Source organism: Taeniopygia guttata, chromosome 1 (genome assembly GCF_048771995.1).
Source record: "Taeniopygia guttata chromosome 1, bTaeGut7.mat, whole genome shotgun sequence".
NCBI lineage: Eukaryota > Metazoa > Chordata > Aves > Passeriformes > Estrildidae > Taeniopygia > Taeniopygia guttata.
Window position 1 is genome coordinate 94,981,978 of NC_133024.1, and position 24,165 is coordinate 95,006,142.

Below are 24,165 nucleotides of genomic sequence, written 5' to 3' on the forward strand. Positions count from 1 at the left end.
ACCTGTTTTCTTAGAAAGATCATTCCTCTCTGGAAGCACTCATGGCTCCACATACACGTTACCTTGTCCTGCCCCATTGTTCCTGCTGCTAGGACCTCACAGACAACACCACGTTGTTCACAGGCAGAAACTGGAAGGTGCTCATGGGGAGTTAGATCCAAACCCACCTGTGAGCTGCAAGGACACACCTTGCTAGCAGCAGAATTTGTTGGCAGGGCCTTGAGGGCAGCACCAGGATTAACTGACCCTGACAAGGGCTCCCCTACACTACCCACAGCCCCTGACCTCATCTTAGCTCAGGGCAGAATTGTTCTAGCAGTTCTAATTAGCTGATATTGTCAGCAGAAAAAACAAACACATAGGATGAGCAGAAATGCCTGGAATTTTAATGTTAATTTCCAGGATTTTATTTAATTCATTTTCTTCTAAGCTTCTTTTATGCTAGAAAATACTATTCACTACTATAATAATAATAATAATAATAATAAAGTATAATAATATGCTGCAAACAATAATATTAAAGCCTTTGTAAAATAGTGTTATTTGCAATATTCTCAGTCCTAGGTAATAGCTAATTTAAAAAAAAAGTTCTCAATATGCCATAACAAAAAATACTGGCAATAAAGTAGAAACCACAGAGAATGTCACTCTTTATTGAATTTCCCCTTTCAATACAAATTTTAAGATGTTTTTGCAAGATTGAATATCTTAATGTCCTCCAACTATAGAACTTTGAATTGTTTGTAGTTGAGGCTGTCTTAAAGTGCTTAGTAGTAAAGTGCCTGCTTTATCACTACTAAACTCAGCACACAAGCTGCTCTCAACGTTATGAGATCCTTTTATTTCCTGCAATATTTGGGGTGGAGGAAGGAGAGAGAGGAAGCTAGAGGCATGTTCAACAGAGGTCATTGGTAGTTGGCAAAGAAATGTATAATGATCTAGACTGTGCTTCTCAATATTTTCATCCTGGGCCAGTTCAGAGCATCATTGCTTCCCTGTAGAGAAAGCTACAGGGAGAGATTTTAGAAATTGCCTGCAGGCACTTTAGGAGACACAGTCTCTTGTACAGGACATAACTGTCTTATTTTTCTGAACAAGAAGTGAGGTGAATCCTGTCCTTATCCATTCAGGTGGATCCAGTTCTCACGCATGCCCTCTCTACAGGAAATTCCTAATTATAGTTCCTGAAGACAAAACAATGTTGTGCAAGTCACAGCACCAGAACAACTGAAATAGGATTTTAGAAATTGAAAAGGGGTCTAGTACAGTTCAGGCAAGTGCAAATCTTGAAACTCACTTTGTGCTCTGCAGAAAAATTATACTAACTTAGAGAAGGGTAGGAATAAGTAAGAGAAAAACTGGCTTAGCGTTTCAGCAGATTGCACCAAATTCTTATTAAATTTTGATTATTTCATCTAATTCCAAGGCACCTCTGCTGTGCACTGTCATAGGTTAAGCACATGCTTTCCTAACAGGGCTGAGCAATCCAGCAGGCAGATATGCTGCAGTGAACAGGACCACAAAGGAAGGTGAATGCTACCTGAGACACATTTTTCTTTGTGAGATGAAGAGGCAGTGTTTAAAGAAAGGCCACTCTTCAGTTTTCCTGTTGCCTGATACAGTTGTTTTACCAGCTGAGCAGCCTTTGTAAGGTAATTGCTATTAGATACTTATTTCTTAGGTTACCATAAATCACACCAATCTTCTTCCTTTTAAATTAGTAATTTTGTGAACTACTATGATATTATTACAGACTGAAAGTTTTTCTATTGTGGCCAAACTTCCTATAAAAATTCTCATCTTCTAAACAACCAATTGCATGCAACTAGTTTCATTGCCTGTCCTAAAAGGAAAAAAATGCAGTAACAAGCTGTATGCCAGCACTCAGGGCAAATACAAGTGAGGTGCAGCATATTCAGGTTTCTTTAACATTCAAAGCAGGGAAATATTCCACTTTATTTTTTATGCAGGAACTTATAGGTAAATGAGCCACCTTAAAGCTCTCCAAAACCAAATAATACATGGATTTGCACTCTGCATCTGTTTTGGCTAGAACACATGTAGTGTTTTTCTGCCATGACAACAAACATGTCCATCCTTATTTCACTCTTGAGAGCATGGAGAATGAAAAAGCATTAAGTTACTATAGCTATAGGACGACAAGTGTCACAGAGAGGGTGAAAAATTTATCCATTGTTCAGAATTATATATTTATCCTCAAGAAGAATGTACATTTATTTCAGAAATGTTCAGAAGCAGTTGCAGTTAGTGCCTTAAAAGTATATTAAATTCCAAGCAATGTGAGGGAAAAAATTATCTTCTTAATAGTTTGTTTTGATATATTTTTTCTCACCAGAGTGATTTGAGGGATTTTGATAGGAAAAAAGGGAAAACTGGCAAAGTTTCCCTTCACTTTTCATAGAAAAACTGAAATACAGCTGGAAAGCATTAATATAAATTCAAAACAATAGTTTAAGGTGTTCCATTTGTAGATTAATTTATCTGTGCTTCACTGTTCATGTCAGCTGCTAATTCTGTAAAAGGAAGTCAAAGTACAAGAGGGATTAAACAATGGAGGTGAGAAAGAAATTTGCTTTTATTTGAAAGAGTTGATGTCTTTGTCTTGAAAAATGATGTCTATACTGAAAGATTTTCTTAAGATTTTTTTTTATTATTTGAGATGCTTTCTTTCTGAAAGTCTAACTTCTGATAGTTAAAGCACTGGACATATAAGCAGTATTTTGGGAAGGGCTTCCTCTGTGGTGTGGACTTTCATTTATCCAATCAACTTCTCAAATGCTACTTTTTCGGAAGATTTAGAAACGGCACAATGAGATGTTGGCTCAGTTCTAACCTTGGGAAAAAGTACAGTCTACTGGATAATCCCCTAAGGTTTTCAAAACACCTTGATGGCACATCAAGTGGTCCTAAGAATTCCTAGGAAGTCTAAGCCGGCTGAGCGCTGTATTGGCCTAGATAAACACTACATAGCTTGAGAAAGCCACTGGGAGCCAGACAATTAAAAATAATTATAATTGTGTAATATACATATATAGTAGGTTAGGACTTAAAAATTGAAGAAATAAAATATTCCCAAATGCAGCACAACTACCTACTAGCAAGACTGCCTGAAACTTCAGTCACTGAGAAGCAAGACATTGATGCTCTTTGAAAGGTAAACAGAGATTTAAAAAGATAACTCACAACTTGTTTGTCTGCTGTGTACTGCTGGCTGATCATTTCACACTGCTGTGTTTCTTGTATACTTGGCAAGACAGATTCCTAGCTAAGATTTTATGTTTTGTAGTGTCATAATGACAAATTACTTGACTTGTCCTCAAAAATAGTTCCTCTTCAGTGCTTACTCTTGAAGAATATATGTGATTCTTTGCAAAGAAAGTTGGGATTTCAGTAGAAAATTTGGCAGTGACTAACAGTCCCTTGAAAGCCAGGAGCATCTGTAGTGGCAGATTCTATCATTTTTCCTCTTTTGTGGCATTCATCCTCTGTTGGCAGCTGCTCCAGATCTCCCTCTAGATTAGCCCAATCCTCACCCAGCTACTCTCTCACTTCCTGCAGTGCTTTGGTGGATAGATTCTGAAGGGCTAAAGTGACAATGAAACACATTATGGGTCAAAATAAAGGCAATTTAACATGAAAATCTAAACCATCTTATTACATAAAAAAGCTAACTCCATCCAAGCAGGCAGTTAGTTTCAGTGTTTACGAAAGCCACTTTGAGCTTTAGGCACAACGTCAGGACTGGGTGGAAGAGTCAGAAAACTCTTCCATTTTCAGAAAATGGAAGTTTTCTTAGAACACAGAAGAAGCGGGGTGGGAAGTGAGACTGGGAGGTCACCTGACCCAAGGTGCTGTGCCAGCCAGGGCTTCTCTGTTCTGAGCTTTGGTACCCAGCATCTGCTCCTGTTCAGATCCTCTTTAGCCATGACAGGGTAAATGTAAAGGATAAAAATGTCTATGTGGTTCCCAGAAGAGATACTGGATGCCAGTATTGTGTAGATACAAAATAATTGTTTTGTTTAATTTTGGTTTATCTTCCCAGCATAAAGGTAAAATTATATATGAGACAGAAACCTCACAGTCAAAACTAGAATTTTCTTTCCAGATTTCACACTTGTATGTACACAAAGCCATAAATACCTTCAGAATATGACCACTTTTCATTAAGGGATGCTGAGAAATATTTAATTTTGATGAAATGTCTTCTATCCAAAAATATGGTATATGACTCTGCTAATCCCTGGACTGTTCAAAAAAGCCTATTTTGAGGGAAATGACTGATGACCAAAATGAGTTTATTACATAGCATAAGTTTAATATAGGGTGGAAGAAAGTAGAAAATTATTAAAAATTGCTTTAAAATTTTGAAAAAATATGTGAACAGAAGGAAAAATTATCAGAACAGCTCTGGTCTTCTTTGGTCTTAGGGAAATTAGAATTTACAGAAAGATGAACGTGAACAGCATTTGACCTTGTGTTCGTAACGTATCATGAATGAAAATCTTCCGTTCCATAAGTAAAATGTGTGATACCATTTTATTAGTTAAATTAAACATTCTTAATTTAGTGCAAAATTAATAATATGGTCAGTAATACCTTATCAGTATTTCAAATAGTGGTCATTTGATTTTAATGTGTTCCTCCCCAAAACTCTTGTTCCCGAATGCAACTACAGTGACTTCAAAAATATAAGCAATAATGTGTTTAAACAAATCATGATAAAGTTTTTCTGCTACAAAGAAATTAGTTTGAATGGTAGGTCACTTGTTATTAGCTTTATATCACATTGAGAAAATAATAAATGGCAAAAAATCATTCTCAAATGGAGATGTGATTTGTCCAACAGTGTTGAAAAACAAGGACAGCTTCTTTTCAGGAGCTTCTGTAGATACTGCTGTGGTTTTCTGAGAAGATAAAAAATTATGAAAATTATTTGTAATATCAAAGATAGAACAGTTTGTATGTATATATTCCTTACAGTGTAAGGAATCCCAACCCCCAAAATTGCTTGTTTTTCAATATATAAGCAATGACACTACTAAAATAAAGAAATTAGTATCCTATGTCACAACTGCTTGACAAAGTCTTATTGAAAATCCCTTCTCCTTGCTGTTTTAAAATATTTGAATCCCTCTTCTCTTCATAAGTGACAGCTAATCCAAATTGTTCTGGTATTGCTCTGACTATTAAATGAGACAGAAATATTTAGAATTTTCATTTCTAATTCTGATGCCCTACTTTTCTTCCACAAATCCACTTTCTGTTTAGTACCACATGATTTTCGTTTTCTCGCTGCTGTATTATTTCAGAAGCCAAAATATATCATATATCAGCTTGTTTCTGAATTGAAGCTGGTAGAGAAAACTCTTAATTGTACTTTTCTAAATCTTTAAATCCAACCTGAATTCTCCTAAGGTCATACTTCTTTGATCAGCTACAAATAATGAAAAAAAGTACTAATATGGCTACTGAATTATTAAAAGCTATCTTTCTTTACCGTCATGTATTTTGAATTCTCCAAAATATTTCTTAGCCAATGAACTAGTGGGTTACTGCACTTCTAGAGTGATAAAAATACCTGCAAAATACCTACCAGAAGAAAAGGAAATCTACAGAATGAAGTTGTATTTTTATTAATGTATGAATTAATGAAATCATAGATCATTCCTACTGCTGCTCAATGTGACATGTGCATGGGATCATATCTGGTCCTGTGCACATGTCATAAAATAATAATTCTCCATGATTTTATTAGCAAAAAAAACCCATAAAATAATTTTAATTTCAGATTATATTGATAGGAATGTAATTATATTTGACCTATTTAGATTTACCTGGATTTTTAAACAGCTGTCAGTTACTGATAACTTCATGTCATAGTAGGAATTCAGAAATTTAAGTTGAAAAGGTCCTGGACTATCTAATGCCTCTTATAGTTGGAACATTTAAATATGAGGATACAGTTTACAATTCCTAGATTAACACTGCTGCTTAACCTGTTTGTGGGACTCAGATTCAGTCAAAGAGAGAAACAAGAGTTTCTAGCCAGGCAGAAGCCTGGGAAAGAGCTGGAGAAGAATGTAAATAATTCTTTATCTCTCTTGTTTTTCACATTGTTTATAGTTAAGTTCTATCACTGTGCATCAAGTACTTTACACCAATGGTGTAAGTTGTTTTCTCTTCAGAACCAATAGAGTTGGTCCTCATGAAGCTCTGTATAAAAGAGCGGTGTATTTTAAATAAACCGGAGTTTTACTCTCAGCAGCCTTCTGGTCAGTCTTCTCATTCCTGTCCTGCCTCGACAGTGATACATATTTGTTGTTTCTCCCATTCAGAAAGACTTTAGTGAAGGCCCCAAGTTAAAAATGCCAAACCAGCATGAATTGCAAGGAATTGTATGGGAGAACAGTTTATCCATATAACCTTCCAACGCTAGGGGCTATACATGTCTATATTTCTGGTGGAGTAATATGTTTTTACCTACCTACAAAGAAATCTTTTTGTATGTTTAATAATAATAGGAACCTAGAGAGAACTTGAGAGAGAAATTTCGGTAATGCTTCAAGTCATATTACTTACTTAGGTTTTGTTTGCTAAAGGTTGGGAGATTTGTTTCAAAATGCTAAAACTAAGTCTGCAAAATTTTGTCTTTTCAAATGTAAAGTCCAGGAGACATTTGCAGTGGAGTCTGAATGTGTTTTGATGGGCAAATGGAACAGTAGCTCCCAATAATCTTTTTACCTGGTTTTTGATATGCACATTTTAGAAAACAAAGAATGCTTTCAATCTTGGGAAAATATGAATTTCGCTTTCAAAAAAAGCAGGCACATATTAACCTAAGGGACAAGAGAAAGGCAGTGGCATTCCTTGCGAAGTCACCATACAACACTTATCTGTCCAGAAGGAATGAAATAAAATAATAAAAAACATTATTAACATTGAAAGAAGTAATTTTGAGGTGATAAAAAATCTTGTTGCAGATGCAAGCCTGATGCTAATGAATCCATTTGCAAATGTGCAGTTCAAAGCAATACAGAAATAAAACTAAATATTACCGACCCCTTACCTTTACAAAAATAAACATGGGTGTAGAAAAGATGGAAAAGAGCTTAGCTGGAGATAATAAAATACTCAACCCATTTGTGGTTGAAACTTCTTTGAGCTTTCAAAGTATTCAACAATAAAGGCTCCCCACTGGGATCCCCGGTGCAATACATGCAATTGATATTTCCAAGAGAAAGAAGCACTAAATACTTAGTACAGTTCCTGTGTGCCTGTGTTGACATATAGCTGTCTAGACTAAGCCTGCTTCATCACTTACTGGAGAAAGTTTAAATTCAGAATTCAACTGCAAAATTAAAATTGTATTGTCTATGACACAGTATTTCACATCTCTTTCACTCTTTTTACCGTTTTTGCAATTTCTTAGTTTCTTTTGAAACCTCCATAATTCTGTGGTGGAAGACATTAGTTATACATTAGTTTTGGCTGGGTATATCTAAAATCTTCTAATGGAACTGCTTCATTTGCAATAGTTTAAAATAAAAAAACAATCATTCAGTTTCAACCCAGGCAATACATTTAACATACCATCTCTGCTTTACCATTTCACAGCTTTACAAAGCACTTTTCAAGCACAGTTACTTTGCTTGTCATCCTTAGATTACCGTGACGCTGACAGTGCAAAGGAGGGAGTGTAAGGAGTGCATATATATAGAAGGATGACTTTTTTTCCTATTTAAAGGATAAAGAGGCAAAGACAAGGAATTGTGGGGGGAAAAAGGCTATGGACTAGAAATAACAGAAGGAAGCAGAAGAAAAGCAGAGAAAAAGTGACAAAGAGAAAAAAAGAAGAAAAACAGTCTTTCTGTCTTCTCATCATGCATGAAGCATAATAAGTTACAGATGAGAGGAGTGGAAATAACTGTTTTAAGAAAACATTTAAAATCACTGTGGAAAAATAAAACTTGCAAAAATTGTAGCTTTCTCTATTAGGATATCTCAGACTTATGACCCTGTGACAAGATGAAGTTGGCTTGATCTTGTTGTAACTGTAACAAAAGTCCTGTGGGGCCTTTTTGTATTCAGAGAGGATACAATACATTTTGCCTTATAATAGTTTGCACTGCTATGCTGGCTGTGAATTTCAAAATTAGATTTACTGAAAGAAAACATGATAGCATTTCAAGAATGCAATCTAAAGTGAAAAGACAACAGAATAATAGCTAAATTTAGTTTTATATTGTTTACTTGAAAAGTCTCTGAGTCTCTTAAGTGTCATCTTGTACATAGGATGGAAAACTTTTTTTATTTTCTACATCATATAGTTACCTCCAATATTTTCTGTTGACTCTGGAGAGATGTAAGCAAATCTGTGCTCTCACTCAATGGCACCAAATCATGGATAGAAATCTAGCAGATGCCAAAGGTAGGTAAAAAGTATCAAGCTGATCAAAATAATGCAGGCCAGTGCCTCTTTCAGTGCAGAAGGGAATAGCTGGGGCTGGAAGAGACCTCGGAATATCTTCAGTCCAACCCCTTGCCAAAAGCAGGGGCAGTTCTGGGATCAGACCAGGCTGCTCAGAGCTTTGTCTATTTGAGCCTTTCTGCTCAATCCCAGTGGATCTTCAGCTTTCCTGACACCACTTCTACATGCCTGGGAAATATTTATAGATTCCTTCTGTGCAGTCTGTTCCAGCTTCCAGCTCATGTGCTGCCTTTCTGCATCAAGGCTTTAGCTATCCCAGCCAAGCTAGTCTCCAAATATGGGTTGAGAAGAGATTATTAAAATTAATTTCTTTATAGTATTTATAAAAAATAGGCTTTTCACAGTAGAGAACAGGGAGAAAATACAAGAAAACACAAAACCAAAAGAATAAATCAGCAAAAAACAATCCAGGACAATAAATATCCTTATTGATTGAAATTATCTTGTTTCCTATTTAATGCCAATACAAAGTATATTTTGGTCACAGAATTCCCTGCTTTCATGGGAGTCATACCTGATAAAATAGCCTATTCTTCTGCGTGGTTTAATTTTAGATCTTCAGTGAGATCCTTGGTCATCTCAGTAAAACATTACTCAAGTCCACATTACTATAAATAAAATTAGGCTCATGTTGCCCCAAATTAATCCATCTAAAGCACAAATGAGAATGCTCTGTCAATAAAGAGAACAAAGTAGGACAGATAACTAGGTCAAGCTATAAATATCACTCTTTTCTTCCCAAGCACAAAGATAGACCATACTTGCAGTAGGACAATACTGTCCTTGAAGGCCTTCTGTCTATCCCAAGCTCCTTAGCCTTTGAGAGATTATATCTACCTGAATGTCACCACTCATTTTTGTGAAAAAGCCAAAATCTGTTTTCCCAAAATGCAGTCTTCATCCTGTTTCTCTTCTTCCTCACATACCTCAGGACCACCAACTTTGTTTAATATCACTGCAACCAAGGCTACTGAACAAAGTACTCCAGATGTAGCCTCATTAGGGCTGAGTAGAGGGGCAGGATCACCTCAAGTTTATTAAAATTAATTATTTGAACTAATATATTAAAATTATTTTGCTGTATTTTTCATTCAGTACAAGTTATCCATTGTACACTTTCAAATGGGTTATCTATCAACCCTCACTGTAAAGAAAACAATAAAATATTCTGCAGTTCAGAAAAAGAGTAACAAAGGGAAATCTTGAATTTTAGACAGCTGATTGTGCCTATAGGTCTTTCAGGCTGCTCAAAAATCATCAAAAAAACCAAAAATTGTACCTTAGATTTTAATTATAGATAATTTAGATGACCACTACAGGCTATCTACTCAGATCTAGTCAGATAAAGGAAGGAATAGGATTCTCACAGGGCCCAGGCTGAACAATCTCAAATGCTTTCAATCTCTCTTCATATGAAAAAACAAAAATTAGAAACTACAAACTAAGGTACACTATGAATTTAATTGCCTTACTGCATATTTTGACATGGATGGTTGGATTTGCTGCCCTTCTGGAGTTATAAGTGTAGTTATAATTAACTCAACTTTGATCCTGGAAGCACCTGTTGAGAAGTTGAATATTTCTTGTTAGATATCTTGATTCTATGTCTTTTATAGACTCACCTTTCACCAACTATATGAAATTAAACAAGAGAAAGTACCAATTCTGCAGCTCGGGTGGGGCAACCATGGATGTACAGATGGACTGGGGCATGAGATTCTGGAAAACTGCCACAGAAGGGGACCTGGAGTCCTGATCAATGGCAAGGTGAATGAGCCAGCAGTGCCTGGGCAGCCAGGAGAGCCAGTCCTGGGGACATCAGGGACAGCATGGCCAGTTGGGCAAGGGAGGGGATTGTCCTGCTCTGCTCTGAGATGGGGCTGCCTCACCTCGAGTGCTGGGGCAGTTTTGGGTAAGATATTAAAGTACTGTAGAGTGTCCAAAGGATGACTGTGAAGCTGTGAAGGGTCTTGAGAGGAAACTTTATGAGGAGCAGCTCAGGTCACTTGGTCTGTTCAGCCTGGAGAAGAGGAGACTGAAGGGAAACCTCATTGCAGTTTCAACTCCTTGTGAGGGGAAGAGGATGGGCAGGCACTGATCTCCTGTGTGTGGTGATCAGTGACAGGACCTGATGGAATGACCTGAAATTCTGCCAGGGGAAGTTTAGATATTAGGGGAGGTTGGATATTAGAAAAGATTCTTCACCCAGAGGGCGGTTGGGCACTGGAACAGGCTCCTCAGGGAAGTGGTCACAGGACCAAACCTGTCAGAGTTCAAAAAGTATTTGGACAACGCTCATGGGTCCATGGTGTGACTCTTGGGGATGGCCTTGTGCAGGGCTGAGAGCTGGACCCTGATGATCCTTTTGGCTTCCTTTCAACTCTGTGATTCTGTGATTCCCTGCCTTATGGTAGAAATTAACTTTTTGGTACAGTAAATACAGAATATCCAGTTTTCTTAGCTGTAATTTCTGAAGTTTAAGATACTGTAAAACTGCCTTTAATTTAAATTCATGAAAATTAGCATGTAAATCATATTATATATTTATTTTGTCTTGCAAAACAACTTACATTTTCTGTCACATACACTTCTACTTCTGTTATGTTAAACTAATGTTTTACAAAATATTATTGTTATAATATCACATTGTTTTATGAAATATTATTCTTGGCTATATCTGCAGATATAGCCAGTGTTGATATGACCAATGATTACTTCTTCTGCCTCTGTAAGACTGTGACCTGTTTCTACTTAAAATATGCAGGAAAGGTATAATGTCTGACATGTTGGGTAGGTCTGAGTGATAAATAAATTTATCTATATTTGACCCAATAAATTAATTAGAAAAAAGAAAAAAAAAAAAGAAAAAGCTAAATTTTCTAGGTTGGTACTGTATTTTCCTTATACTGTTTTGCTTCCAGTCTGTTGCATTTATGGTGAGATATTAATCTGACTGCCTAGATACAGACAGCTTCTGTATGAGAAGAATGATTGTCCAGAAAAATAACTAGCAAATTTTCCTGAAACATATTGCTTGTTCCTGGAGACAGAGAGTAAAGTTTCTCAACAAAATGGATAAATATAGCTACCAAGAGAGAACTAAAAAGGGAAAATTAAACCCCTTATATTCTCTTTATTTTAGAGGGAAAAAAAAAAAAGAAAAACAAAAAAATGAGATATGATTTGTTCAGCTGGAAATAGGCTACTGCTATATAGAAAAAAAAAATTACATCTATTCTGCTTCTTTTTCTTCTCTTTTTCATTTTTTCTTTTTGCACTATAATGTTCAGATCCAACAGGTCAGCATGTTCATAAGGATTCAATCAAGTTTTCTGTGCACCAGGGAATTTACTTGCATGTTCCTTGAACTGAGATTAATAGCTTAGCTAACCCTTTCAGGTCCTGCCATTTTGAAATGCTTTTAGGAATATGCAGTTGAATACATTTCCCTATAGAGGCCTCCTCCACCTTCTACTTCATGATGACTTTCACTGTTATTTTTTTGTGACTGAAAGGGAATGGATCCTTCTCAGTTCAGATTTTGCTGCAGTTGACCTCCATAATAGAAGGAGAAAGTGTGTGATTCTTTATTTCCAAATAAGACTGAAATGCTTCCTGGGTGAATAAACTTTTAATGGCAAAAAAATTCTAAAGTCTAAAGAAATACAGACACATTTATAAGAATGTGATATATATTTAAACTATCCCACATTGACATTAGGTTTCTTGCACAGTGCAACTTCTCTAGAAGGAAATATACCCTTGTAGAGCTCACCACTTTAACAGGAAGCTGTTGTAATGCCACTCCAAGCACCTGAGTGATGAGTGAGCTTTGGGTGTACATGCACAGTGCATGGGTAGGATGGGAGAAGCCAGTTACTTGAGGAAATGAAGCAATTCTCTGCTTAATGTAAGAAGTCTTCACACCAACAGTGGGACTGAGGCTTTTTGTCCTAGATGAACAAATATGTGATTATGATGCCTTGTGGGGCTGCTCGGAAGAAATATCTTCTAAAATATATTTTAAATTGGGAGATAAATTCATGTTTTCTCTTTGACACATGAGCATTAAAAGAGAATCCTCAGAAAATCATAGCCTGCACTTAACTCTGTGTCAGTAGAACACAAAGGCAGTTTTACAGTTGATCTCAGTAGGAAGAGAGAGAAGGAAATGTCAAATGCAGTCTTGAAGTCCTTTTATATGGGTCAATCAAAATAAGAACAGAAACGTGCACAATTCCAAGCATAGGCACATTATATAGGAAGTCAATTTCATCCTGCTGCAAACCCAATTGTAAGGTATCAGTTCCCCAGGCAGCAGATGTTTCCCAAAATAAGAAGTCTGGTGCATCTCTAAGTGATCCACAGGCTCCAAATGTCAACTACTGTGTTTGCCATCTTACAAAATACTATTGAAAAAAAAGCTTGGACTTTGGGGTGCATAATGCTGGAAGAAAAGCTACATTTTGATAGCACATCTTCAATCAGATGCCATTAAGGAGAGATAAAGCATCATCCAAGGGGAACAGTGAGGCACAGCGCAGAACAGCCATGCAAATGCCAGTGCCTTACTCAGTATATTTCCACATCATATAATTCATGCAGGGACAAATTCCAGGGCTTAGTGTTTCAAGATGAAAATAAAATAAAATTAGGAAGGCTTCTTATGCTTGCTGCCAAATACAAAGAGGGGAGATGAGATTGCTCTCACTGCCAGTGTGGGTCATTGAAGTGAGCAGTAATATTCACTACCAAGGCAAATGAGTGACAGTTATGATGGACAGCTATGATTTTTTTTTTTTTTAATGAGGTTGTGTTATTTAGCATTTCACATTTTGCCATAGGCACTTTTTTTCCATATTATAGGAACAGATAAGTATTCTTCTTAAAAGCATCACCCCTTACAGGCTTTTTTTCCCCTGAGGTCCAGAAAATATCAGGGCTCTGCTGCACTACCATAATCTGCTATAGTTTTCAATCTGTACTTCAAACACCTGCCAATCTGAAGGGTGCTTCTTCTGCTGAAAGAAACTTGTATGGCCTTTTCAGTACAACAGACAAAAGGGAAAATACACAAAAGAAAGATCTCTTGAAATTCACTCTTGAACATGTAGCAAATATACAGTTTATCAAGTAATTACAGACTTACTCCCCAAACAGTTAAGAAACACTCCTGGACCTGGGAATGCAGTGAAGTAAATCAAGAGTGGTCACAATGATGGAGAAAGGTTCATGTGAGCTAATGCAAGGAGAGGCACCCAGGGTAACCAAATGAGTCAGACTGGTGCAAAACATCACCTTGAAGCAGTTAGTGTGCAATGGGGATAGCAGTTACCTTTGTTGTTTGCGCTCAGTATCTTTGGAGAAGCTTTTCCTCTTCTGCTGGGATGAAAATGTCTTTTGGCCAAAAGGTTTCACAGATTGAAATCAAACAATACTATATTTTAATACTCAGAAAATTTCTCTTCAATAAATTATTTGGGTGTAAGAGGGCTAGACATTCTCAGAGTGGCCTGAGCAGCTCTGCTGAAATCTCAAGATATTCACTGAACTGATGAAGAAGCCCGTATCCAAGTGTGGAGAACAGCATAGACATAAGTGACTAAATAGCACAAAGAAATTATGAATTTTCAAGAAAAATACCCAAATCCCAATAGAACCAGAGTATTGTTATAGAGCTGGGGAAACAAATTAAATGCAGAATGGCATTATGTTAGTCAGACTATACACAGGACACTTGGTAATTTCTAGAAAAATATGACAATCCCTTCCCCAATCCACCCACCTTCAAACACCCCAAAAGAAAAACAGACCTGATTCCTGTGTCAATTTTGTTAGGTAAGTTCAGAGATCACTGACTGCAAAGCTCAGGGGGGAAAAAAAGTAATCTTTTGTTTTCCAGATATCTGGAAATTCATGTAATAGAGGGAGAAGATCTGTGTCTGCTGCACAAGCCCTGCAACATAACACATTTATTATGTGTTTCAAGGATACAATGTGCCTGGCTACAACATCCTGAGATACTACAGGAAGCATAGGTCAGTCGTTTAGCTGGATAGTGTCTGAGACTAATTCCTGCAAAGACAATACAGCTAGCTAATGTCCAGATCACTATTGCCAGTGGAACAATATATTGCTGCAGTTGAACAGGAATGTTTTGCAACAGAACTTCAGAAGTTATGTGCAAAAAGTCCATCTGGTACACTTGAGAAAAAGAAAGAAATCTTTCAAAGACAATGTGACCATAGGCCACAAGAGAGAGGTTTTTGAGAGTTGCTGCTACTTGCCCCCAAATGGCTTCAGCATATGCTCTGCTACTCCATTGCTGGCAATTCGTTGTATGTCAAAAAAATGAGTCTAGAATTCACAACACTGACTTTTTAGTCAGAGTTGCCTTAGAGCATGGAAATGCAACATCTGAATGAGAGCTGGATAGAGAGAAAGCAAAGACATAAGAAGCATAAACCAGAGCCATTATATGTGGCTGCAGGCTTCCATTTGGACTTTCAAAACTGTGTGCTGCTGCATCATCAAAAAGTCAGCAAACAAATCAAATTCCACAGAATCTTGTTTATTAGATGCATTTCTATTCTGTTTGGAAAACATTGATAGTTATGTTTTAAAGGAATGGGAGGATTTTCTATCACATCTGAATGATAATACAGGAAAATAGAACACTTCAGTACACCAAGAAAATGGTTAAAAATGCTGTCCTGTCTTTTCACATGGTCTAGTATTGCCAAGTCAATGATAGTTTTTTCTGACTGTGATGAGGAATTTCAATATGGGACAAGAATATGGGACACTTAAGGCAATGGTAAAGGTATTGTCTTTGTGATACAAGCATAAAATGGAATTAAACAATTTATGCTATTTCATGTAGTAGAGTGGTTACTTGCTGGCTTGTTTTCCTTTGCCTTCTCTTTGTGGATATTTACTCCTACTTATATTTTAACCTAGCTTTTTTGAACGTGTAAACAGGATAGAGATTATACTGAAATAATAGTGTTTGTTCTATCCTCTCCTCCCTCCTCTACAAATTGGACTTACAGAGCCTTCACTGGCAAGTTAATTTTATGATGGAACAAAGAATTCTTGAAACCTTAACTCAAGAAGAGAATTCTTTCTTTCTGGCTGAGACATGATGATTCAGGAAATTTTCATGTACTGTGCCTGTTGAATGTTGCCCTTGGAAGCCCTAAAGTTAGAACATCTGTCCCCTCAGGAAGTTAATATCAACACTAGGGAATATTTAATCCCAAAGATGCATGTCTAGTGCAAGACAGAAAAGAATACAAAAACTTGCTCAGTAGATTTTCTGGCGGTGAATCAGAAGCCATCTACCTACTGAGAATATTGTGAACATCTATCAAATGGACAAATGCAAATCTGACTGAAAGTCACTTCTGCACTATCAGTACAAATTATTTATATTCAATATTCCTTACAGCTGAGGAATGAGCTGATATAGTATGCAAGTTTCTTCAAAATCCTTTCAGCGGGATGAAATTATGTTAAGACTTACCACAGGGCACTTCATACTACAAAAATGTGCTCTATAATATGCTTCATCACCAGCATTTTCAGAGGACACTGCATCTGTGTAGCCTCCAGAGAACAGGGCTCTGTGTTACAGGTAAAAGAGCTAGATTGATGAGGCCAGCAGGTAACCCCAAGGCCTTGAGCCCCTTCCTATGAGGTATTCAAAGATAAGCTAAACAGACAAAATGCCACCTGCCCTATTACAATTGTCCCAGTTTCCATCAGAGGCTGGAGCAGAACAGCCCCTAGAGGTTTCTTCCCTCCCCATTTCCTGAATTAATTTTGCAATACAGATTGCTGTTCCTCTCTGTGTTGTGAGTGAGGGCACCAGAACATCTGTGTATGCTAAAGGACATCACTATCCCAGAAGAAAAATCTTATGACTCATTTTAAATACAGACAGGCTGAAAGTTAGAACAATGTTTTTAAGCATGAAAATTGTGGGATTCTGATATAGTTTTTCAGAGGAAATAAATGAAGGCAAAATAGTAACTATGGTTAAGATGGGGCTTAAGAAGTTTATGAAGCTTATTACAAATAGGGTCTTTGATGTAAAAGACTGTTTTTGGGGATCTTTCACATAGATAGTATAGACACTACTGGGGAATTCATGTGTCTTTTGTCGAGTGTATGTGTGCTGTGGAGATTAGTTACAGGAGAGTGTTTAGAAATGTGTAACTGTTTAGCAACCTTTGGTAAGACCCCAGTATCATGATTTATCTGTTCAATTCCTGATATTGATCCTGAATATATCATTTTGTATTTGCTGGTTAATTACGTGACATTAATAATTCATAAAAGTCTTTGATACTTATTGGAGCTAAATTGTGTGAGTTAAGCAGTTTTCTCTTGCAACAGTGGTCACCTGTCAATTTTCTTTACATAAAATCTCCAAAATTATATCTCTAAGATCTGATTTCAGTCAAAAGACTCTTATTGTTTCTGACACTTTAGATCAGATTCAAAATCATGACAAGTGGAGGAAAATATATTAACAGTGAACATATGGCAAGGGGAACAAATCTTATTTAAAAGAAAGACTACACAGTATGAAAGCCCTGGAATTCAGCATCAAAATAATACAATGATGCACTTTTACATTCTTGCTGGCTCATGTTTGTTCACAACATAAAGTACAGCTACCTATTAGGTGGTTTCTCAATATCACATGCATTTTGCCTTCAGATTTTTATAAAAAAATCTTGGAAACTGATGAATGAAAGCAAAGATATAATTTTTTAAAAATTGAAAACATTATATAATGGATTTTCATTTTCTTTTTAAAATGTACATTATATATACGTCTATTTTTGACTTTTCTTTGCTTTTTTGAAGAAGTCAAGCCTCTGATATACAACATCCAAATTAGAAAGCAATTGCTACTTTAGATAATTATTTTACAACACAGTGATGCTTTTTTTGGCACGACTAACAGTTCTGAAGTTTCCACATGCTTTGTACACATCAACTGAAGTGAAAGGAGTGGGTCATTGTCAGTTTTCTGGTTTTTACATGTTTACCGAACTATGAATTCGCCTGGTTTTGCTGTAGTCAGTCACTCACTTTCCAGTATTTGTCCAATACCACTTCTTAGGAAATCTGTCTTTCTTTTATGTGGTGGGGGAAGAGTATTCAGCCACATTCACTGTACTCTGCCAAAAGTCTGAGAAGAAACAATGGTGCTTTTCATTCTCAGAGACTACGCCTATACTAGCAGGGATAGAGGCACTTCTGAATTCCTGGCTCTGAGCTGGAATATCCCCCAATTACCTCCTGTTTCCATATGGGGCACAACCTGGGCATGCACCAACCTTCCCTCTTCATGTCCGGTTTTACACTGGACAGAAATGTGGCTTCTGCAGCCAAAGGGAAACCAAACAAGTCATCGTCTGTGGGATCAGGTTCCCAGACTACTTAGAGAAGGATGCATGCAAAAGGACTGTACTCATGGCTTTTCTTCCTCTTTAGAAATCTGAGTGCCTAAACCCACATATTCCCTGTGAATTCAATACTAAATGCCAGTTCTTTCATTTCTAAGTCTAAAATGAACACTTTGAAGTAAAACACACAAATGCTTTTACCGGTGAGGTATTAATTACTGCTCTAAGGACACGGCCATGTGGTCTAAAGAAACCAAGTCACTGAAATGTGGCAAGAGTCTGCTTCTCAACTGAGCCATTGTGTCAGGCACCATGTGTGCATTTAGCATTTCTTCTCAACAGTGAGCTGAGACACATTCATCAGAGCTACAAAACCCAATGAGATATAGCACTTACAGCTACTGGGAAAATATGTGTGCACTGCAAATCCCCCTGCACCTTTCTCATTGAAATATCGAGATTTAGGAATATTGCAAGTATTGGACCAGCCAGAGGTGGTCCAATCTCCAGGGTGGCCTTCTCCAGTTCTCTCTCCCTTTTGTCTAACAGAGAGCTGGAAACCAAGTATTTCAAATGTAAGCCCTTAAAAACCGTATTCCAATCCTTTCATTTGCTTTTGGATGACTGCCATAATTACATTGTTCCAATTCAGCAAGCATGGATCCCCCATATTTATTAACAGAGTACTTAGCTGTATGGTGACATACAGCTCTCTCAGAAAGTTTCAACCTACTACTTATATCTAATACTGCCTTTGCACATAACATTAGAGCAAATAATCACACTGTTTCCAAAGCAGCATAATAAAATGAAAAATTCCAGCACTATAAATTTCTTACAGACTTTTCTTCCTTGTGAGATTAACCTTTTGGTGACCTTCTCTTTTCTGCTTATGACTCTTTTCTACTTCTCTCATTTTCTTACCATGTGCACTCTTTGGAAGATACCTGGTTAATTAGGAGTCCTGTGAGACTTGACCTGCAGCTTCTGATGGCCACTGAATTAATCTCTCCTCTCTAGGTAACCTAACTCAAAGTTTAATCCCAATGCTTGAAAAGTTTTGTTTTGGGGTTTATTTTTGTTTATTGATTTGGTTTATGTTTTTTTCTTTTTTTTTTTTTTCATTTGAATTTCACAAGAAAAGGTTTTAACAGAAAGCCTCAGAGGTGCTGACAGGAGCTTTTTTCAGCAGCTTCCAGCTGCTTCTTGATGTGGTGTAGACCTTAAAAAAAGAATTGTTCTTTATTCTCACAGGTTACATGTTTATTGATAATGATTTTCTATAAAGGTGTTTTTTAACTATTTGTGTGCTTTTCAGACAAAAATGATCCTCTTTTTTTTTTTTCTGATGATTTATCTTTAATATTATTTAATTACCTCTTGCAAGGATCCTGGAAAGTATGGTTTATTCACATAGTGTGCACTTTAGTGATATCAAGCCTAAGAAGCATTATCTTTCTGATTTTGATGAACTGTAAACAGTCTGTGGTGAGGCCACTTCCAGTGATAGCCCCTGTGATGCTTGTGCTACTCTCTTGGAGATATTCATCTATACACTTTGTTAACAAAGCAATGGATTTGCAAATGAGGGTAAAAAGAGTAACCATAAACAATTACAATATAAGAATTACTGGGATTCTGCCTAAACACACTCTGAATCAACTGCTTTAAAGAAGTTTTGACATTGTCATTTTTACTATCTTGAAAATCAGCATTTATGTTTTTAAGTGCTTTAATTCCAAAAGCTGTGATAAAATTCAGAATTAGGAAAAACTCTTTGTTTTCCCTTGTGTCTTGTGATAACTGCAACTTAGGTTTGCTTTCCACAAATCACCACACTTTACAGCTTAGGTTTGGCCTGGAATGTGAGTTTAATAAATGGTATGGTGGAACAGAAAATGCCTGTGGTGAGGGAGGTGTGAAACAAGATTTCAGGCTTGTCAAGGGATTTTTTTCCCCTTCGCAGGTCCTGTCTGAGTAGTCATTTTTCTCACTTCTTACAATATAGCACAGCTGGACAGTCATATTCTTATAGCAGATAGCTGTGGAAATGGCACATTCTGTGATTTGTCTACATAGACTCTTTGTTTTCTTTTCCAAAACTTTCATAATAGAAAGCCACTGTGTAATTCAGTCATCCATTTTCTGTCCAAAGTTTTAACAACCTCTTTTTTTTTTTTTTCCTGATTTAATTTTCTGATCTTTATTTCCTGAGGAGCTGCTGATGTGACTTGGTCTGTTCAGCTGGGATAAGAGGAGACCGATGGGAGAACTCACTGAGGTCTTCAACATCCTCACAAGGGGATATGAAGGGGCAGGTACCAATCTCATCACTCTGGTGACCAGCTGCAGGACTTAAGGAAATGACCTGAAGCTGAGTCAGGGGAGGTTTAGGTTGGATACCAAGAAAACGTTTTCATACAGCATGTGTTTGAGCACTGGAACAGGCTGCCCAGAGAAATGGTAGCAGAACCAAGCCTGACAGAGTTCAAGAAGTGTTTATACAATGTACTCAGGTACACAGTGTGATTCTTGTCACCTGCAAAGGCACATGTTCTTGTCATGTGCAGGGACAAGAGTTGGACTTAGTGGTCCTGATGAGATCCTTTCAATTTTTAAAGGAAGCTTATTATCCCAGAAAGCCAAATAGTGTTTTAAACATTTCTAACATTTACTCATTGTACATATACATTCTATTTAGGAAATTTAGTTTAGCAGATTTTTACATCTACACCTATTGCTTAATACATCTGTTAGTCTCAGGAAAACAGACTGTGGAAAGATGATTAATTGTGCTATGTTTTAATTAACTTTTTTTGTAAAACTCTCTCTAGCCATTAGCTGAGAGCTTCTACTTATGTCTTAGTGTAAAATACTCACCATTGTACTACTTCACTATCAACTTAATTTAAGTTCATTTTTCTAGGTGCTCACATTGTAGATTCTGAAAGTTGAAATGAGAAAAACTTTCCCTCCATCAGTCCTGCCAGTAGCCCTAAAAGAAAAACCTAATTGCAATTAAAGGTCAATGTCAAAATTGACTTTTGAATACATCACCCTGATTCTTCACTGCAGTCGTTCAGTTAAAGCAGATCTCCCTCCCTAAATCCTCATCTTCTGGAGCATCCTTGAGACATCCTCTGTCCTGGATTGGAGATATTTTAATGCAGATTCTGTTGCAGAAGGAGATGTATGACAAAGCAAAGCAATAGGACAAAACATTAAAAGAGAGTTCAAGTACTGTGTTTGTAACTCTTCTAAGGAGTTACTGATTTTTCTGTTCTTCACCTTAGTGACCTCACCTTTGAAAGACAGAAAAAGAAGCCTTGAAGGAACACATTTAGTTCCTATCCTCGTTCCCCAGATGATAAATTTAGAAGGACAAAGTATCACGTGGACGGATCATCACTTTAGGAGAAATGAGTCAGTAATGCAGAACAAAGTGACATCACCTGGTTGTGAGCATGGGGGAGGGGTCTGTATTTTAATTGCAGCTGCTGGATAAGTAATAATGTGTTTCTACATTTGTATTAATTTTGCAAGCTGTTGTTGTTTCAAAACAGTTGTACAGGAGCGAACTGGATTTGAATGAATTTGAACCTTTTAAATTTTTTTGAAAGAAAGTATTTGTTCACTTCAAAGTGTCAATCCACACCTGAAATCACATCCTTTCCCCATATTTCAAGCACCTGAGTCTAGACTGCCAAAGGGACCCTGATGGTTCAGTAAGGCCCAATTCAACACAGCAATTTCCTTCAGATTCTGCCCATTCGAGTTGTTTGTCACAATCAGCATTTTAATTCTATTGATGAGACACAAACTGCACACTGGAAATTTTTGGTTCTCTTCATGTAATCTTGCTATGTATTGATGTCTTTCTGGTTGTTCAGTCTCCTGTATCATTAGGAATACTGTAGATGTATCACATATCACAGGTTCACTGCCATGACTTCTCAGACCTTTGAAAGACTGTAAGTCTAGCACATCATTTCAGTTATAAAACAGGAGAGAGTTTGTGTTTGGGTTTTTTTTATTTGGGTTGGAGTCTGGGATGATTTTGCTTTTTTCAGAATGGCAGGTATATTTTTAATGAAATAATAGTGTCAAGTATCTCAAAGTAATTCCTGTATTTTTTTCCTACAGTGCTCCTGAATTACACAGATTAATAGATGTCTGCCATGATGAATTTAAATGCAGGTTTGTGGAAAATTTAAAGATTCTGCATATATGAAATGCATTTAAAAGTGACATGATCAAATCCACAGTCTTTTATCCTATTGTCACTCAAAATTACAGTTCACAGCTATATCCTTGTGGGACTAATTTCTTTTCAATTAATTTTTAAACTGAGCATGACCTGAAATATAATTTCAAATAACTGATGGGCTGGAGGCTATGTAGAATATGGGCTTTTCATTAAGATGCAAATCAGACTTTGTATTCTATATCCATAACAAACAAACCTTAAAAGACTGAATACCAGTATTCTCAAGAATTATTCTGCAACAGCTATTCAGAAGGAAAATATGTAATAAACTTGCACAGAAATAAAGACATAATCTCACTTGCTATGTGAAGACTACATAAGGCACATTAATGGGCAAATAGAGCTTTTCTCTTTATTTTATACAGGAAGAATTATGTGCCAAACAAATTGCCAAGTCTAAACAGGGTACACATGAAATTTTCATTTGCCTTTTCTAAATTAAAAGATTTCACATTTATCATTAATTTAGTAACACAGGAAATCTAGGGCTGTAGGACTGATTTATCTGGTGGGTTCCTATTACTTGCAGACAAATGAAGCCCCAGGCTTGTGAGGGCTCTGGATGTCATCACTGCCAGCAGCCTGCAGAGAGAGCGTTCTCTTTGGCTGTGGAGGAGATGAGTCGCAGGAACGGAACTCATTTCCAAACAGGAGTCATATGTGAAAGGCTCTTCCTCAGAAAGAAAATTGATCAGCCAATTTGAAGCATCTGAGGATGCAAAGTTTTAATTTGAACACTCAGAGCTGCTTCTTTCTCTTTCGCTATGCTGTTGTTTCCCCCCCGCTAAGAGGGTAATATACAACTCACCTTTGTGATTTGAGGGAGCAAAAGTTAATTGTATCAACTGAATGTGAATGATTATGTGAATCTATTATGTTAATATGTTTATGGTTTTTATGGTCATTTGCTGTTCCTTTTTAACAGCTCAGGAAATCAAATAAAAATGTCACTTTCAGGTTTTTCAGCTTTACTGTTTCATCCATTTTTCTACAGTTTGCAGTGGGGTTCCATTTAAAAAAAAACACAAAAAATCAACCCCACAAAAAACTAGACTGTCTGGGGATACCAAGAATGATACACTGCAACATTAAAAGTTAAAAAAAAACCCAAAACCCAACATTCTTTTTTAATTTACTAGGAAAATGTTCTTTAAGATCTCTTCCTTAATTGCATTGGATACATCAAGGCCAGGTTCAGCGTCTGTCTTCATTTATTGGATCTCTCAGTGTGCCAAAGCAGTAGGATATGACTTTGGAGCTACTCCTTCACAAATAACAGTTATTTGGCAAATAGCATATCCAGACATTTTCCCACTGCACTGGTGCCATAGATATTTAACAGCATGTTCTGCTCTCCAGAACATTAAATTTTGCTATCTCTCCTGAATATCAGTTTTCCTTTGGGGAATGCAGGTCCTTATTATGTGTCTTTTCATCCAAAGTAGAATTATTTCCCTGTTATGTTCCCTTTAGTTGATAATACAGATATTGATGGTTATTCTTTGTCCCGCTATAATCCTTATACTGAAACAATATAAAAATCTAGGAAAAGTATGGAACAGCCCATGCTTTATTTCTGTATATTTCTCCTGAAAGATGTCCTAGTTTTGTAGCTATTGACAGAAATCCATGTTTGTAAAGAAATAACTTGAAGAATCTTCCTACTTATAAGCCAAAAATCATTCCAAAGAGTAATAAAGTAACATGCTAAATTACTATTTTTATTAATGTAATAAGTGGCTTTCACTTCATAATAGCCAATTCTGTTTTTACCTTGGATGTGATGTTTTACAGTCAAATGAACTAAAAACAATATCCACTTTTGTAAACTGCTAAGGTTGAATATCCTAAAATATATAATACATTAAAATAGAAGAGCCATGATGGTAGTTTAGAAAAAAATATTCTTTCTGTCTAAAATCTAGAAAGGTCTGTCTGTTTCACAGTGCCACTGGAGTTCTATTTCT